Source organism: Copidosoma floridanum, unplaced genomic scaffold (assembly GCF_036245765.1).
Source record: "Copidosoma floridanum isolate Cflo_tuat_1 unplaced genomic scaffold, Cflo_Japanese_pri ptg000022l, whole genome shotgun sequence".
Taxonomy (NCBI): domain Eukaryota; kingdom Metazoa; phylum Arthropoda; class Insecta; order Hymenoptera; family Encyrtidae; genus Copidosoma; species Copidosoma floridanum.
The window spans coordinates 1,509,020-1,522,663 of NW_028321899.1; the positions used below are offsets into that span (position 1 = coordinate 1,509,020).

General features: G+C 32.9%; 1 pseudogene; it reads right to left on the reverse strand.

The window, feature by feature from the left end:
• Window positions 1-201: 201 nt before the first annotated feature.
• Window positions 202-944, reverse strand: LOC149374053 (uncharacterized; annotated as a pseudogene).
• Window positions 945-13,644: the final 12,700 nt, after the last annotated feature.

A 13,644-nucleotide genomic window follows, 5' to 3' on the forward strand; every position in this document is an offset into this window, starting at 1 on the left:
CAAGCTTTTACATAGGTAAAAACAATAAATATACAGACATCATCGAATTTTTTTAATTCTGAAGCATTGACTTTGAAGGTTTTACGAAATAAAAATATTTCTATCGAGTAAACCGCTTTGGACGTCCACCTAGCATGATGGTATGCTCTCGGTTAACGAATTTTAAATGATTAAGGTTCTCCTAAGAAGATCAAACATAGTTCAAGCAGTTTCATATAATCGATGCTCTTTCAAACAGCTTTGAAGAAAATCAATTATTTCGTTTTTTTGTGAAAGTATTGATGAATCTTTAAGTTCATCAGTAATATCATATTTGGTTGGATCTAAATTAAGCCACTGATCATGAAATCTTTTAAATAATGTAACATTTGGACCTTTAGTTCCAGGCAATTTTAGTTGAAAGATGGATGCCAAGATGACGTCGTAAATATGGTGTCGACAAGGTAGATACAACAAATTTCTGTTAAAAAATGCTCAAGAATAATTGCAGCACCATTTACATTACCCAAATTTGCATTCGTGGTATCGCAACATCAAGCTTTCACTTTGTCTAATAGACCCCAATCATTCAAAGTTTCATAAATAGCGTTAGCTTGTGTAGAACCTTTTCCATCAGGAAGTGCTGGTATATTTAAAATCTTTTCCGATTCACCATTTGTAACAAGAATACGTAAGTGGTCAACTTTTTTATGAGTCCAATCATCAGGTATTATTTTTCTATCCCAGTGAATAACAGCTGCTTCTTAGTTTGAAACGAATGCGTTTTTCAATTTCTCTGCTTTCTTTTGCCTAACATCGAGTCAAGCTCGATTAAATGAACTTTTATTAAAAATTAAAGTTTGAGTATCAATGCTCAAAGTATTGGCAATTATTCCAATCAATAAAACAGAATTTCTGTAGGATGTTCTACAAGCACCCAAAACGACCACAACATCTTCTGTCATTATGTCAATACCTGGTCTACCTCTATGGTAGTACGTAATATGGTAGTACCTTGAACATCTTTTTTTTCGTTATAACGACCTTTCAAGATCAATTTCGAAGCAGTGCTTTATTGTGAATTTGGTTCACTTGATGAATCCAACGAAGATTGTTGATCACTCACTTCGATTACTTGGAGCGTCACCGTCTCGCATCTTTTCCAGGATATAAAGAGAGGATAGGAAAAATTGCACATTTACTCTAGTTAAAAATATGAGAAAATTCAAATTTTTCGTCAGTATAATAATTTTTATTCATTGTTGAGCTTGCCAGCTCTTGCAAATCCCTTTTCTCTGCAAAATTGTTGTAAACTGGCCGGTATTGACCGTTGAAGACCTTTTAACACTATGTAATCAAACTGTAGTTAGGAAATAAGTAGAAAGTTAGATTCTACGTTCAATTTCACTGTAAACTCGCTGCTTTTACTAAGTTACGAGAGTTTTACCAAGCTTTAATGCAAAAAATCATTAAAAAATGGTCGTTTATCAAAATCAAAGACCTTTTCAAGCTATTTGATGTGAATGAAGGTTGAAAATAAATAAAAATTTGAGAACTATGATAAATTTTACTCTAAGAATACTTTTTTTGTTTGTTTACCAGAGTGAAAACGAGCTTACAGGGCTCTTTCATATAAAAAATCGTTAAAAAAAGGCCGTTTAATGACGTAAAATACCTTTTTACGATATCTGGTGCACTCTAAGGTTAAAACTAAGTAAAAATTCGGATCTTACGACAGATTTTACATGAATAATTTTTGTCTTTAAATTGCTCAAGGTCAATTTTAAGTAAACTCATTTGAGAAAGTATATTATATCCAGAATAATACGAATATGTAAGCTAAAAACCGTTATTTTCAAATAGGCATGGTTAAATATTTTTTTTAAAATCCAAAAAAATTTAGGGGTCTTTTTTTTACAAAATAGAAGGTTTTGAAGGGGCGGCACGGCAAAAAAAATTGGTAAATAACGGATACCCTACTATATCTGCACATTAACATACAGGAAAAAGACACTCTCATGTAAGCTTGTGTATGCATATTAGCTCATATACTATACTATTATATAAAGAAGAATACGAAATTATGCGTAGAGACTTAAAAAAATAATGAGAGAGTAAACCCTCCACATATTGGCCAACAGCTCCCCCATCTAAAACTGTAAAGAACTTGCAAGATATCTCATGCAATAAGACAATCACATTTCTTCATTTACGAATGTAAGGTAAAGGCCAGAAGAGAGAGCTCATGCACGCAGTGTGCCTATCCACAAACCTTACATTAAGGCGAGAGAAAAAAATTATTTGTTTACGTGGTTTTCCCTTGAGCGTGTCCTAAAGCCCTTGGTCAACAGCATGAGTTGTCTAAGGTAATAGCGAGAAGAGATAGTTCATGCAGGCAGTGTCCCCATCCACAAATTTTACACATGAGCAAGAGAGAAAAAAGAACTTGCTCACGTGGCTTCCCCTTCTACTGTACCCTGGAGGCCTCGTACATCAGGGCGAGCTGTCAACGAGCTGAAACTTTATCCCTCTTCTCCCACTACCGCCACAATGGTCAAAAGCACTCATACAATAGTACGAATACCTCCTTTCCCCTTTTTTTCAAGATGAAAGATTTATCGTAATGAATGTGCTGATGTCACAGTTTTTAAAGCATGTATTAGGTTTTAATAAACATCAGTTTCAACGGTTTCAAGAATGCGCTGACACGAGTACAAAGTAATCAAATACTTTTTTCGCTACGTAAGAATAATTTTTTTCTTCCATGGTTTAAGGTTCGTGGTAAAGAATGTGGTTATGTCTTTTTTTCGGAATATTTATTGTATTTTATTAAAGATCCGTTGCAATACTGACATAAGTTGGAGGTATTTAATAACGTTTTTAATTAGGATGAATGTGCAGTGTATTGATTTTGAAAAACACCTATTTTTTCTAATCGGTTAACAATCTATTACGACTTTCTATTTTTTTTTTGGATTCAGAAAACTACTTTGGGAAAAGTAGTATTAATTTTTTTTCACATGATTTTTTAATGAGTGGTGTCCGACAATCATCATCATTGTCGTTCCTAAACCAAGCCAATGTAGCATTTGATTTGCTGTGTTTTGAACCCATCTTGTTGTTTACATAATAATACTTTGGGTGTAAAAAGGAAAATGATTAAACTGACAGCTTTGTCATACCTCGACCTAATGAGTTTTTTCACCACTTTTATGTATTATGTCCCTCATCCTGCAACATCACGTTTGTACATATACGGGTAACTCGTGGTCATACTGTCAAAATATAATTTACTATAGACTGGTTTACATGTTTTCATTTCCAGTTGAATCACTACATCGTGAAAAATTGTGTGACGAATGAAAAAATTCAGCAACATTATTTCAGTAATGTTACTTATAACAAGTTCACGAATTGTATTACTATTTATCTTATAACTATTTTAATAAGGAAATTCAATACCTTTTACTTTGCAAGCATTATTGAAACTTTCATCGGGTTTTTTAATCTTATATGCGTGAAACTTTGATCCACCAGTTCCAAACAAAGGAATGTATGTGCCAACTACTTTATCAGCTAATTTGTCAATGAGACTACCTAGCATTCTGCCAATAGGTTAATCGTCCAGTTGTTTTCGGGAGGCATAAAAAACAAAATCCGTGTCGTAGTAAAGAGCATATTCCTCTAAAAAATACAGATACTTGAAAAGCTTTCAGCGTACTTGTGCTGTCACTAGAGTGGCAACCACAACGTTATTTCATGGTAACGACGTTAAGGCCTCAGTCTCACAATTCCAGCTAAGGTAGAATGAAATAGCTCACATAGCATTCACATAGATTTCTGCACTTGTAAGGAATTCTATAAATCTTTCTGGGACTATCACCACCTCAGTCTTTGTCACATTTTCATATTGACAAAATTTATCCCAAAAAGAATTGAGTAATAGTTTAACAACGGATCTGAAGCTAGCTCAAATATTTACTTAATTTCTGTCAAGATTTATTTCTCCAGTATTACAAATTTCGTCAATATAGAACTCCTTTTGCTCATTAGATAAACAAGTAGGTGGGTAACCCAAAGCTAGTGTTTTTCGTTAAAAAAGATCGTGAGTATAATGTCCAAATAATCCTTCTTTGTCCGTTTCTTAATTTTACTATGTTACCTGGTACTGATATACGTCAAAAGCTTTTTTAACGATACAACCTATTCAAACCCCCTCCTTGACTTATTCACTGGTTTATTATGGACATTTGACAATGGCAACACAAGATTATACAAATTTCAAGGTGGTAATACATCACACATAACACAGGCCCACAAAACAAAAAAGTGTCTGGTTGGCTAGGAAAGACCACGTTTTTTTTATGTATTTTTTAGCACTGAATCTAAATTTACCGTAAAAAATGGGAGTCCTAGGATAAATTTCGGAAATGATTAAAAAAAAACTGTTAAAACGATGTTTTTCGGTAGTTAGAGCTTTCAAATGAAAAAGAAAAGCAACATTTATTTCAAGAAACACCATATATTTATGTAGTATTGCCTGCCTAATCCAAATTTGTCATGATTAAAGAGATAAGACGTTCAGATTCCAGACAAAACCTTTAAACACTACTAAAATGAAGTTTTGAGTATTAAAAGCTTAAAAAAAATAAGAATATGATTCGATTTCTATCGGAAATACCTCAGCTTTATATATTAATGCCTGCTAAATTTAAATAGGTTGTATTTGGGTTTGTATTGCAAATATCTTAGTTTCATGAATATTTATGGCTGCTTAATACAAATTTATTATAATAATAAAGGTTTAAAGGACAGATTTCAGAAATAAGCTTAAAAACAGCAAAAACGAAGTTTTTAGCACTAAAACTCAAAAAAAATTTGAATATAATTCGTTTTCTATCGCAAATACCTTAGCAATATATATATGTATGTCTGCTAAATCTAGACTTCTTATGATAAAAGAGTTTTTACGTGCAGATTTCAGACATAACCTTAAACAACCACTAAAAACAAAGTTTTTTGCATTAAAAGCTCGAATACATGGGAATATGAATCGCTGCATATAAATAGAATAGTATTTCTGTAAGTCTTGCGCTCACGCTTGTCATCGAATGACCTGTGATGGTAACTTATGTCACTTTTTATCTTTAGATTTTTATCTTTTTTTAGCATCCAGCTACAATACGCCATCACGTCTACGCTTTATTTTCCTTGCCATCTACGCTTAAACTCCTTGACTTAAATAAATCTTGACAGAAATTAAGTAAATATTTAAGCTAGCTTTAGATCCGTTGCCCAAAGTATTGCTAATTGAGATTGATTTTTACAAAAAAATTACCCTAAAGCTAATAAAACAACGATAGTAAAGAGTAGTTTGTCACAACCGTACCGTTGCTTTTACCGTCGAAATTGAATGCACTTTGTTGCCAAGCTTTATGTTCTAAAGTGATTGATCTAACCATGGTAAGTTATCAGCAATAACCATCGATAATTTAAATAAAAATTATATTAAAAAAGCATCGGGCTATTTGGAAAAATGCAAAAAAACTGCAAATTCCTAGCCTATGCAGAATTTTACAGTTGGCTTGGTAGTCGTTGTTGAGGTAAGTGGACTGCTAACTTTCCGTGAAGTTGGCAACGCTCGTCGTTATTATTAAAAAAATACACAACTGCAAAATTGGCATCAGGCTCTTCAGAGAAATACAAAAAAACTGAAAATTCCTAGCTAATGCAGAATTTTGCAGTCGGCTTGGTTGTCGTTGTAGGCGTAAGTGGACTGCTAACTTTCTGTGAAGATGGCAGTTTTTTATTTGTTATTGTTTTCATAAGCAACCGCAAAATTGGGATTTGAACTGCAAATTAAATGCAAAGAAATTGCAAATTCCTGTGCCAATCAGAAAGCTGTTATGAAAAAGTGGCGTTCCATTTTCACAGATGTCTGAATCTGATAGACCAAGCGAGATTAACTTATTGCACAGCAAATCAATATTTACCGCATCAAATGCCCAAGACATGTCTATTAAGACCAAAAGTGTAATCTCTTTGTTATTAGCATGTGCACGTATATCATCAAGTATACTAATGAGAGGGATTGGGTATTATGGCCAGTCTTATAACCAGGTTAGAAACTTGACAGAAGATTTAGCTCACGAATAAGCTTAATAAGTCAATTATATGCCAAGTTTTCCTGGATTTTTCCAAATGCTGGCAGTAAGCTTGTAGGTCTAAATCTAAAATCTTTTACTTCTTTTGGAGAAGCCTTCTTCGGTATTAGTCTCACTAAGACAGTCTTCCCTTGCATGACTGGAAGGATGCATCATAGACATTTAATAAGAAAGGCCACAGAATGTCAATGTAATCTTTTAAATACCTCAAAGAAATCCCATCTGAGCCCGATGCATTTGAGCAGGACAACAGCACAGCACGTATGACATCAGTAGTTTGAATATGACTGAAGTAAGATCTATCATCAGAAGTGTTCCTGGCTGTAGGACGCCGATCACGTATAGCCACCATATAATCATTACCAATAAAATGCCTCTTTGCCATAGTTAAGTTTAACGAAAAAGAAGTTGGAGCAGGTTTATTTCTCAGCCCTGTACGATTGACAAGCCTCGGTGTACACGACGAGTTTTTACAGATAATATCCTGCTGGTGAAAATAAGCATAACGAGCATTTTGCATTTGCAACTTTACAGTGTTCCTAATTTTTTTATATGCTAAATGAGTACCCTGGGATGGTGAGAATTTGTAAGCTCTCCATGCTCTGTTCCGTTTCCTTATCAGAGATCTTAAATGTGCATTGATCCATGGTAACGACTTACGCTTAAAATGATTTTTGGAAAATGGTGCATGCTTATCATATAGGTTAAGCAGGGTATCAGATAAAAATGTGACCTTAGAATTAATATCCATGTAGCTCAAGTCAATCTGGATAGCAGCTTTGAAATCCCGATGGAACAAATCAGCACCAAAAATACTGAAATCTCTGTATAAAATAGACCAATCCAGATGTGGAGCATCATATTTTAAACCAACAAATAAGGTGTCATGGTAAAAAATCAAGGGAATACCAATTTAAAAAAAAGAGTCAACATCAACTGAATTACTCGGACAAATATAATCTATTGCTGATTTTAAGGTGGGTGTTTTATGCGTTATTTTATCGGTGATGAAGAAAAGTCCCATTACCTGCAGCAATTCCATCAAAATCCTCTGGTTAGTTAATTCCATGTTACGTTTAATGTTGAGATCGCCTATAAAAATAATATGATCAAACGAAACATTACAATTACTGATACCAGTTTCGACGTCAAGACAATACCCAGGCCAATAACCACAGGCCAATTGCCACATAACTAAGCTTTGCCTCAATGCAGTTCATACAACATAGGTTATTTGCAGTTCTGCAATGATTCATTCGATGCTCACTAGCACAGTTAGCACAACACTTCTTGCCCTTACCATCTGCAGCCAAATAGTTATATCTGAGACATTTGTAACATTGGAGCACTGAAATATGATCATCAAAACGACAGGAACGCTAACCAATAAAGAGGCTCTTTTTCTCCATTAACTGCTTCCTGAGATCCCGTTTCAACTGAACAACACACGAGCAAAACTTTTTGTTTCATGCATATAACACTAACGTCCTTTGTCTTATAGCCAGGCGAATTCTGCTTGATGAGGGCTTTCTGTAGGTCCTCCTTAGAAAGATCAACAGGGATATTATGGACAACTACACGTGGGTTAAGCTTTATGTCAGTCTTGATTCCCAAGCCTGCCTTTCAGAGCTTAGTGCAGTTGTTAATCGAGTCAAGTGCTTCACCCTCGATAGCTACAGCATTTTTGGGAAAAAAGGAAATTTATTTACCTTAAGACGCAGATCAGCAGGCTTCAGTGCACCTATAATAGCATTGCGTCTTGCGAGGCTGTGAATGTATCCATTGCCTCTTCCCTGGGTCCCAGTATGATGCGTTTTTAGTGGAAAATAGGTATCGGCTTTCCCTTATCGAGTAAAACACCATGAGATGCATTAGTACCAGCTAATTTCTCTGCGTAAGCGGCCTTCGACAAAGCAGGCGGAATGCTCATAGACGCTGTGTTGAGAGATGCCACTACTTTCTGGAGGGTTACTAAAGCAGAATGCTTTTTATAAGACTAAAGCTCATAAGCCATTATTTTATTATGTGCTAGTTTTTAAACTTGATAAGAAGATAGTACTTATACTATAAACTTACCACTCACAACACAGTGTATCAGAAATTCAAGAACTTTTTGATACATGGATTGAAAATGGAGCAAAAAAGCCGAAAGAAATAGTAACTGATGTCTCCTTGGCATTGCAGAATGCAATAACTTTGCCATTTAATAAAATGAGTCTTTCTCAGTACAATCTGCATTGCTTAAACTTCTTAATAGAAAATCCTTGGGATCTTTCTGAATGCTACTACACGTATGATATTGTTTATTTCATAAAAGCTGTTTGTTCATGGAAATACTGTAAATCTGTAGGGCTTAAGGTAAAATGGTCTTTTTGCAAATAATTGGATACTTGACAACAAGTACTGAAATGAAACTGACAAATTCACTTCAGATATGAATAGTATGAAAAATAAAAGTAATGCATCAAACCCAGAATCAAAAAATTTTTATGAAAATTTGAAATTTGTAGTAAACACTTTAACATACTACATGAAACAATTATTTAAAAAATTCTTAGTACATGTAACACCAAATGGTAATGTCACAAACGCTAAGGCATTCTATTTTGCTGATTTTATTAACAGTTTTCAAAGAATGTAATTTAATTTTCCTTCTTGGAAAAATGCAAAATAATTTGGATTCACTGAATTCTATAGCATCATCTGCACGATCAGAGACTTATTTTACAGAAATTAAAAAAAATATCCCTTACTCAATTTCGGTTCAGAAATGTTTACTGTATGACATGAAATATAGTTTGTCAGCTCTAAATTAAGCAATAACTAATATTTTTTAAGAAAATTCCACCAATATCATGTACTGACTAAACTAATTAGTTCAGTTTCTCCAATTATTTGGTAATTACAATGTGTCTTGCATTATCAATAAATACAAAAAAAATTAATATGTTAACATCAAATAAAAAATAAAAAGTTGTGAAAGCCTCATGGACAATTTATAATATATTTTCAAATGAATGCATCAGAAATTTACGACAACTGTAACACAATTTGCTAATACTTTAATACTGTTACTAAACTTTCATACTTCATCGTCTTTAAGGCCTTTGCCAGCGTTGCCAACACTCCATAGCAGGCTCTGTAATCATGTTATTTAGCATCGCACTCATTTCTCTTGCACTTATGTAAATTACTACATGACTCAATAGCGAGAGGCTGCCCACTTAGTACTCTTACCAATGAGAAAAAAAGATTTCAAGAAGCAAAAGAGAATCAGAGAGTATTAAAGAGAAGCTCAAGAGTTTCAAATAGATGTGATTGGTAAGATCTCATAGAAAATTGCAAGAGTGGAACTGATAGTATAAGAGAACTACGGAGTATATGTAAGAGAATTAAAAGTAGCAAAGAGAAGTCGTGAGCAGAGCGAGGTGAGTTAGCGATAGTAGAGCGAGCGCTCGAGAAAATAAAGTTTCATGGTGGGGAAAAGCAGAAACTGTAGCTAGTCTCTTTTGTTGCAGGCTTAGTTCTCTCTGTACTCTTTCTCTTCTCCCAGCTTCTCTCTAAAACTCGCAGCGTCACTCTATAGCACTCCCAATTTTTTCTGATCCTCCAAACTGTTCTTCTACATCCTCTTTAAATTGACTTATATGCTAGTTTATAATATATGTTTATTGGTATACAATATTAAATGCTGTTTAGAAAGTAGTGAATGTACAGATTGATAATTATATTGCAATAAGATCTATAGAATAATTTTTCATTACATCAGATTGTATGATTTAAATTACACTGATTAGCATAAAATATAGGTCGTATACTATGTATCAAAATTATAATTTATTTATTTCTTTGATAATATTCTAAAAGAGACAATGTGTTATTTTAAAAAGTAAACAATTAAAAAACGCAGGTATAAATGAATTACAAAAATTAATGAACACAAACAGATCCAAAAAAAATTTTAATTTTTCGAAAGTCATCTCTTTACTCTAATTTTTTTTTAAAACTCATTTTTTAATGTTTGTTCGTAAAGTTTGATGAAAAATATTTTTAACTAATTAAAATATTGATTTTCATTTCTGTGTTACTTAAAATAGTTTTTTTTAATATGGCAGTCATAGTTGTGTGTACAAATAAAATTGTATTTCTTACAATGAGCTTGTGCACGATATATACCAGTATATTACCCACATGTTATACAGTTAGACGTGATTTTGAATGGATACTAAAATAAAATTGTCGAGATAAATAATCATTTGAATTGTAAAGAAAACAAATTTTAAATTTTGTACTTACAATAGAATTCCCTACATACATATGCACGCGAGCTTGAACACACACACACTTGTTTTAATTATTTTAACATTTTTCAGCAACGACAAGTATATGCAGAAGCATCTTTTTTTTTAGTTTGAACCAAATAAGCCTCATCTCGAAGGCGTGCCCCAAAAAAAGTTTTTATTAAAATAATTAAAGACATGTTTCGAATATTAAAAATTTATTTTTGTTAATCTACATATATATATATATATATATTTTATAAGCATATACTACAAAAGATATGTCTTGAGGAAAAATTTTTATTATTTCATTTATTTATCATTCATGCATATTTCTACAAAACTTGAAATGACTTGAAATAAAATTTAACGAGCTTATTTCTAGATTAACGATGCACTGTGGCAAAAAAAAATTTTAATTTTACGTTGTATTGTATACGTTTACATTGCTTGTACGTACATTCATACGTAGGGATTATTAAGAAAAAAGATGTTATAAGGAAAAATACTTCGACTTTCATTTAACTTTTACTTAATACGTTTTAACAATCAATACTCTTTAGGACTCAATGTTCTCGTTGTTAAGAGAGTATTTTCTTTGATATTCTTTAAGGGAACTCTTTATCAATGGATTTTTTAACTTTCTTATTTTTTTCCAATACTTCTTCCACTCCTTCTTCGCTCACTTCTTCTACTTCTCTGTCTTCAGTTTCTGTGGATACAGATTCCGAGACAGATTCGTCGTTTTAAACTACTTTTTCAGATAATTCACCATCAGTTGTCTTATATTTTTTGTTTGTTTCAGATGATTTAAAATGAGGAAGCTTTCGTTTCTTGGCTGTGTCAGTATGGTTAATAAGGTGTCTTTTAAAATTGTGAAGATTCCAAGAAATTCTCTGTTTAACTAATTTTATCTTGCGATTGCATACTGACTATCAGAATAATCAGGAGCTCTCATTATTATCGACTTCATCATTATCGTCTGTTTCCAGATTATTTTGTTCGTTTATAGATAAGTCAGTAGTATGTTTTATGTACAAATTATTTGCTTCATTAAATCTTACATGCATACCCAAATCCGTTATTTCTTCGTATGCATCTCATTTGGCTTTGTCTAAAATTGCTTCAAGCATCTCAACATTTAATTTAGAGTTACTTTTTGAAATATTTTTATGTAATTCTAAATTTATTTTTTCTTTTTGGACTTGGAAGGAAGCGTTCAAAAAATTTTTTCGGGGAAAATTAATAGTCTCTCTGTGTGCCGAAAAATCATACGCGTGTATATCGCTAATCGTTTGTAATTCACGCATTCGGTAAATAACATCTTATAACGAGCAGTTGACAATTGTCAAAAAAGTGGTACTTATTGAGCGTAAATCTCGAAAAAATTTCTCACATGGTTGACTACTATACATCCACGGTAAAAAATAGTCAAACGATTTTAACCAAATGCATTTTGAAACTATGCTTAATAGACCATGGGCATTTAACTGTATACAAGTATAACAATTCATGGATGAAAAATTATCTTGGACAGAGTAACTCTCGTGGTCAGCTAACCATTTCCGCCATCATCTCAAAAAAAAAGTAGAAAACCAGATACAGTAAACCTTTTTACTCGTGGACAGCTCTAATGAGAGAAAAGCATGCAGTATGTAAGATGTCAATTTAAAATACTTTTGTATCGCTTTTTAGTCCGGAATTGTTTCCGATAACAACTGTATTACATTTTAGGAAGATAATCTTACTATGGATGCAAAATTCATCTTATCTTTTCCTAGTTAGTCTTTCTCTAAAAGTCGGTATTTATCTTTGAACACGGTATTAATTAGAATACTGACATGAGTCTTTGAAACAACAAACTTTCCCGTTGGTAATACGATCGATGGTTTCAAGAATCTCATTTTTAATTTGGTTCCAATATGAACTGTGTCCTGAATACATATATACATAGGGTAGAGGTTTGCATGGAATCCCTCAATGTGTAGATAACAATGAGAATCGTCTTGACTTACTAGGGTACGACCAAGACTGCTCATGATTTGCATTGCCTTTAATAAGCGAGAATCCCCATCAGAGGAAAAGCCAAGTACATTAATACCTTCACTTTCCAAACTTTTTGTCATAAATTTCCACCGGTTCAAAACATCTTTTGTTACAAATGAATTCCGATTTCCAAAAATATTAAGAGGAATAGATGGCGCATCCTTTTCTAGGACTTGTACCATATAAACATACAATAATAATGATACTTCATTATTACAAAAGTGATCTTGAATATGTTTTGCTGATGTAGCTAAAAAAGAATTTGTAATTGGCATCCTTTTTTCATCCAGTGGCAAAAAAAATTCAACAAGTTTATTAGACTGTGGTTCGAATTGTGGTTCGAATTAAATTCTGTTTACAATTCTTGTGGCATCTTCACTCAGCCATATATTACATGATAAATTTCTGTCTTTAAGAAAGTTATAAATTCCGTAACTCGGCAGGCTCTTTCTATAGTTAAAGGAGAACGATTGAAAATATAACGTTTTACAGCCGTCTTTGATGGAATATTTAAATTGGCATACAGCGTGTCATACAAAATGGGACCACCAGTCAAATATATGTAAGATAAAAATACTTGTAAAGATGTGTTGTAACGATACCCTTCTTTTTTTCTATCTGCGTTGTTGTTTAGCGTTTGCAATAATATTTTTAATAATGTCAATTTCGTCTCTGCTATTTGCAATGTTTTTAAATCACAAGACATTCATAATTCTGAAGAGCATTGTTGTTGATTTAACTGACATAATTGTTTCTTTTGGTACACATCTATTATACTGTTCACATACATACACACACAGAGAGAGAAAGAGAAAACAATACAGATATTTGGTAAATATCACATATTTTCATATCAATCACTGTAATAGTAGATGGAGCTGAAAATAGCCTCACGCCGAAGTAGCCTCACCAGGGACGGAACAGGCGTCAAGGGCCCCGGAGCTTAAATTTTTTTTTTATTTTGCCAATTTCAGCTTAAAAACAATAAATAGCAATGCAATTTATTATCCCACTTATTGAATGACATTTTTTAAGACAAGTAGAGTTCCTGGAACTTAAAAATACGCACTTCTATTTACATACGCATGGAAAAAAGGCCGCCAGGCTTGGAAAATGAAGAGTTTTCCGCAGACACGCGTTTAAGATTTTTTTAGAGTAAGTTTAAGAGTAAGAGT